The 5,357-nt window shown below is 35.2% G+C and overlaps 1 long non-coding RNA gene across 1 annotated transcript; it reads left to right on the forward strand.

Moving 5' to 3' along the window:
• Window positions 1-2,915: 2,915 nt before the first annotated feature.
• On the forward strand, window positions 2,916-5,074 carry LOC107662438 (uncharacterized). Its single transcript, XR_001631214.1, has 2 exons — window positions 2,916-2,996; window positions 4,821-5,074. It is a non-coding gene; the product is annotated as an uncharacterized LOC107662438 (long non-coding RNA).
• Window positions 5,075-5,357: the final 283 nt, after the last annotated feature.

The raw sequence follows: 5,357 nt of genomic DNA on the forward strand, positions 1-5,357 counted from the left end.
ATATTTCTTAAATGTATACATGTATTTATATATACACAGTACATACACATTACGTAAACAAACTTTTATTTTGGATACGATTAATAGCGATCAATCGTTTTGACAGCCCTAGTACATATTAAAAACACAAAACAAACACATTCTCATCTGTGAAAAGTTGTCACATTTCTTTGATAATTTACATGTCAGTGGTTTTTACAACCCGAGGCAGCACAATGTAGTGGCATCTTGGAAAACTCATTGATTTTTACTGTGAGTGATGACACATTGACCAAGATACAGTCCAAGATAGCGGACACATCATCGTGTCTGATGCGGTTGAATGTGGCATCTACCTATACATATCTACACAGTCTAAACATACATTTAATTTTCAGATTGACAGTGGACACAGTCATGTTCAAGTCAAAAATCACAGTTACCAGTCACTCACTAGTTATCAATAATCAAAATAAAGGTAATATCAATTTTGTGTGTGTATGTGAAATTTCTACAGTTACAACTACTCTTAAACTTCTTGCTGGTGCTTAAGTCACTACTATGGCAACCAAAGTAGATATAATTGAATATTGACTACATTGTCCATGATAATGTTGTCATTTACAAAAGGTGGTCAGTCCTAGAAATCAGACTTGGGAAGAAAAATCAGGTTTATGTGCCATAACAAACAGCCTAAGTGTGTTATTGAGCAGAGTGCTAATGTAGTGCTAAGTGCTCATGTGTGCTGGTTTGTGTTGATGTCTGCAGTACTCACAGAAAGAAGACAAATATGAGGAGGAGATCAAGGTCCTCACTGACAAACTGAAGGAGGTATGAACATCTTTGTCACATGATATTTAGTCATCCTTCTGTCCAGGGGAGGCTAGTATATCAAGTCTTACTTGACTATATGAATAGTTTTAGATTACCATCATGGTGTATACATCACATATAATAATAATAATTTATTTGATTAAAAAAAACAATTTCACCAGTTCTGGGCATTTAAACAATTTATTAGCTAGAAATTACTGACTTTTTTTTTCTGCTGCAGGCCGAGACCCGTGCCGAGTTCGCTGAGAGGTCAGTCACCAAGCTTGAGAAGACCATTGATGACCTTGAAGGTACGACTTTCATTTTCTTTCATTCATGTCATTTCAGTCCCTGTCCCATTTTTATTCATGCGTGTGATTGTGAAGTATTCAGAGCGACGACTGCTTTCGCTTCAGGTCATAAAGCCTTCAACCTTTTAATTCTCTACTGTCATTGTTCCTCAAACCTTCTGCCCTACTGGCCATCTTTCATATTTCTTATCGTTCAGTCGCACAGTTAAGCGTTACCTCTTGCGAAGAGACCAGTCATTGTGCAGATCCACACACAGACTTCACATTGTTTTATAAGATGACACCCGTGTTATTGAGGTGCAATTACACGCAGCATTTAAACTCGATTAGGCTTTTATGAGCTGCTGTTAAATAGTCTTCTCCTGTCCTGCTCATTTGGATTTACACAAGCCCAAGTTCATTTTCATAACCGTACTGCCGTGTTTGCACTTTAATGTATCTGTGATAATTCAACATCCTGGTCAATGAGGCATCAGTAAGAACCTTAACAGGGATAGTTTATCCAAAAATTAAAACTGTTATTTATTCGCCTTCATGTCGAACCGGTTTGATTTCATTTACTTCTGTGGAACATGAACAAAGTTCGCATATGAATTCCCGGAGTGCTTCTTTCCCACTTTTCCCATAATAGGAACTGATAATGAGTCCCAAAATGACAATAAAATCACCATGAAAGAATATTTACACAACTGTTCAAAGGTTTGGAAATTTTTTTTTTTTTTTTACAAAAAAAAATTGTTCAGAGAGGACGCATTAACTTGATCAAAAGTTATAGTTCAGATATTTATAATTTTACATAAGATTTATATTTTACATAAATACCCTTTAAATAAACTTTGTATTCATTAAAGAATCCTGAAAAAAAGTGAATCATGGTATCCACAAAAATAAGCAGCACAACTGTTTTCAGCATTGATAAGAAATGTTCCTTGAGCAGAAAATCAGCAAATTATTATAATTTCTGAAGGATCATGTAATAATGATGCTGAAAATTCTGCTTTGCCATCACAGGAATAAATTACGTTTTAAAATATATTCAAATAGAAAACAGTTTGTTATTTTAAATTGTAGTAATATTTTAATTTTTTTCTGTATTTTTGATCAAATAAATGCAGCCTTGGTGACTGAGCATAAGACACTTTTTTTTCAAAAACATAAAAATCTTACCGACCCCAAACTTTTAAACAGTAGTGAATTTATTTTATATTATCGGCATGTGCTAACACACAACCTTTGACATACTGTAAAACATACTGTAAAAGCAGTGTATGACTTGTGCACTATATAAAAAGTATGCAAAATATTCAAGACATGGAGGTTTGATATCAATGACAAGAAACACGGAACCCAGTGACACCTGGAATAACATCTAGACAAGCCATATCTGAGTTGAATGAGATTTAAGAGCTACAACAGGCTTGAAAAGAGTGTTCTGGGCGTTTTGCAGAAATGAAATTGTTTTCCACTGAAGAATGAAAGTCATGCCGGTTTTGAGGGTGAATAAATGATGACCGATTTAATTTAACATCTTGTTCAGTAAGTGACCTGCGAGCGACCCAGCTTGGTATTTCACGGTGGCTCTGACGAATGTGTCATGGTCTTTGCCTTGTGTTTCAGTTCCTTTCCATTCCTCCTTAACTTTATTTTCTGTTTTCCCTCCACCTCTCGCTGTCTGTCACTGTTCACCGGGGCCTGTCTTGCCGCTGGATTGGATGCTTCACTCCTGCACCTGTTTTTATCCCTTCCCTCCACCTCTTCCTCTCCACCCTTCTCTGTCTCCTCTCCATCAAACACACCGTCCTGAATCCCGATAGATGAGTTGTATTCCCAGAAACTCAAGTACAAAGCCATCAGCGAGGAGCTGGACCACGCTCTCAACGACATGACTTCAATGTAATTCATCTGCGGTCTCTGCCTGTGCCCCTCCCCCATTACCCATAATTCCCCTCTCACCCGCTCTAAATAAGGTCTTGTATCTTCATTCTTTTTAAAACTCTATCTCTGTAACTCTACAAGACTTATGGGTCCTGTACTGTTATTTGAGGTATTTGAAGTATTTTGCTTATTGCAAATCCATGTGTTAATGTTAAGGCTATGGCTTGTAGAGTCAGTGTATAGGAGTTTTGTGATTTGAATTCATAACTATTGTATTACTTTTTTAAATCTTGTGAGAAAACAAAACTTCTAACTCAAAACTTTGGTTACATTTTTGCTACTAAGGCTGGGTGATACAGCTTTAAGTTTATTTATATTTTGTTATATAAATGTAAAATTAAATATTTGTAAAAAATATTAAATAAAAAAATTGAAATGTTTGAGAAAACGTTTAAAAAAAAAAATTAAAAAAAAAGTATAAAAATGAAATATTTTTTCCACTAAATAAATGCTCAGAATATTTCATTTTTGTTTATATTAACATAACATGCATGTAAAAAAAAAAATACACCCACTACCTACCGTTCAGAAGTTTGAGGTCAGTAAAGTAAGATGCTAAAATTAAAAATAATATAAATTAATAAATATATGAAAATGTATATTATTAATTATTAGATTAGAAATGATAGAAAATATTACTAGTCTTCAGCAAGGATGCAGTAAATTGTTTACTATTACTGTTCTTTTGAACCATTTAAAGGACAATATTAAAAGATTCGTAAAAAATGTATTTTTTTTTTTTTTTTTACAAAAATATTAAGCGGCAAAAATTGTTTGCAACATTAAGAAATGTTTCTTGATCACCAAGTCGGCATATTAGAATGATTTCTGAAGGATCATGTGACACTGAAGACTGGAGTAATGATGCTGAAAATTCAGCTTTACATCACAGGACTAAATTACATTTTAAAATATATTCAAATAGAGCAACTGTTCTTTTAAATTGTAGTAATATTTCACAATTTTTCTTGGTGTACATGCGTCTTTCAAAAACGGTGAAATCTTACCAACCCCAAACATTTGAAAAGGTAGTGCATATTTTTTTAACGAAAACATTTTGACACCGGGATTTCTGTGGGGAAAAAAGTCATCACTGAATCAAAGTCGGTTTAAACCGATTCACTGAAAAATGTAGTGATTCATGAAAGCGAACTGAATTTCCTGATATTGTTGCTATTCTGACTTAAGAAATCCATCTAATCTCAAAGTCATTTAACTATCTTTATGAAAGTTAAACAAGTAATTGTATAACACAATAATATAGAGAGCTTTCTAAAGATGGACTATATGACCCAGCCCTACTGGCAGTACTGTGAAGTCTTAACCCCAAAGCATGTGATGTATAGTCAGAAATGCTCCATGTTTTTACAGTGGGAAGTGTTTCATGCTCCGTGACTTCCTGTGTGTGGTGTGTTCCTCTCCTCTGGTGTAAAATTGATCTACTAACAAGGTCTTCTTCTGTTCAGAAGATAGGCCCACAGCCTGCTGTGTAGAGATGCTTTCTGATCGTATCTGTCGTGTCATATGTAGTAGTTGTTTAGAAGCGTGAGCTGCTTGGTAAGTCAGCCGTGAGGTTGTTTGGCTCCCCTCTATGGCCATTCAGCATTTATCAGGGATATAGCATTAGCCAGATATGTTTCTGATATCAGAGATTAATGGAGAGACTGTAGAATAAATAAGCATCGTGGCTCCTGTATGTGGTGGTTTCTTCCCTCTTCTTGTGTTTGATGGCTTTCTCTGTCCCTTCCATCACCTTTTTTCTTACTTTTCCTCCCTGCGCAGATAAATTGTTCATCAAAGATGCGTCCCGCCGGCTGAACGACTTCACTCTGCTCTTTCCAGCCTTTCTTTTCCTCTCATCCCTCTACATTGTGTTTTGTTATCCATCTATTCTTGTACAGAACCTTTAATTATTTTGGCTTTATGTAAAACTATGTAAACATCTCATTTTTGTCCTTTTTGTTCTTTACTTCCTTTTCAGTTCTATGTGCTTTTATTGCTGTGGCTCTAATAAAGTCAGAAGCACTGGTAGAAGTCATGGGTTTCTTCTATGGTTATTATATGAGACGTTATAGCAAGGAGAACGTGAGCTCTTGTTTCTTAATAAAGGCGATATTTTCATGTGGGGAAAGTTCCTAAAGCGCTGCACGTTGGTTTCCCCATATTTACATGTTAGGCAAATTCATTCTCTCCTACTATTCAAATATCTGTGGCTTTTTAATCAGGTTTTCTCATGGAAGTAGATGACGGTCAATTCTGTTCTAACGTCTGTTTATTAAACTGCATGATTACCTGTCATTTATAAGCTGTGTTTGTACT

This window comes from Sinocyclocheilus anshuiensis, unplaced genomic scaffold, assembly GCF_001515605.1.
Source record: "Sinocyclocheilus anshuiensis isolate Anshui unplaced genomic scaffold, SAMN03320099.WGS_v1.1 scaffold807, whole genome shotgun sequence".
In the NCBI taxonomy this organism is placed as follows: Eukaryota; Metazoa; Chordata; class Actinopteri; order Cypriniformes; family Cyprinidae; genus Sinocyclocheilus; species Sinocyclocheilus anshuiensis.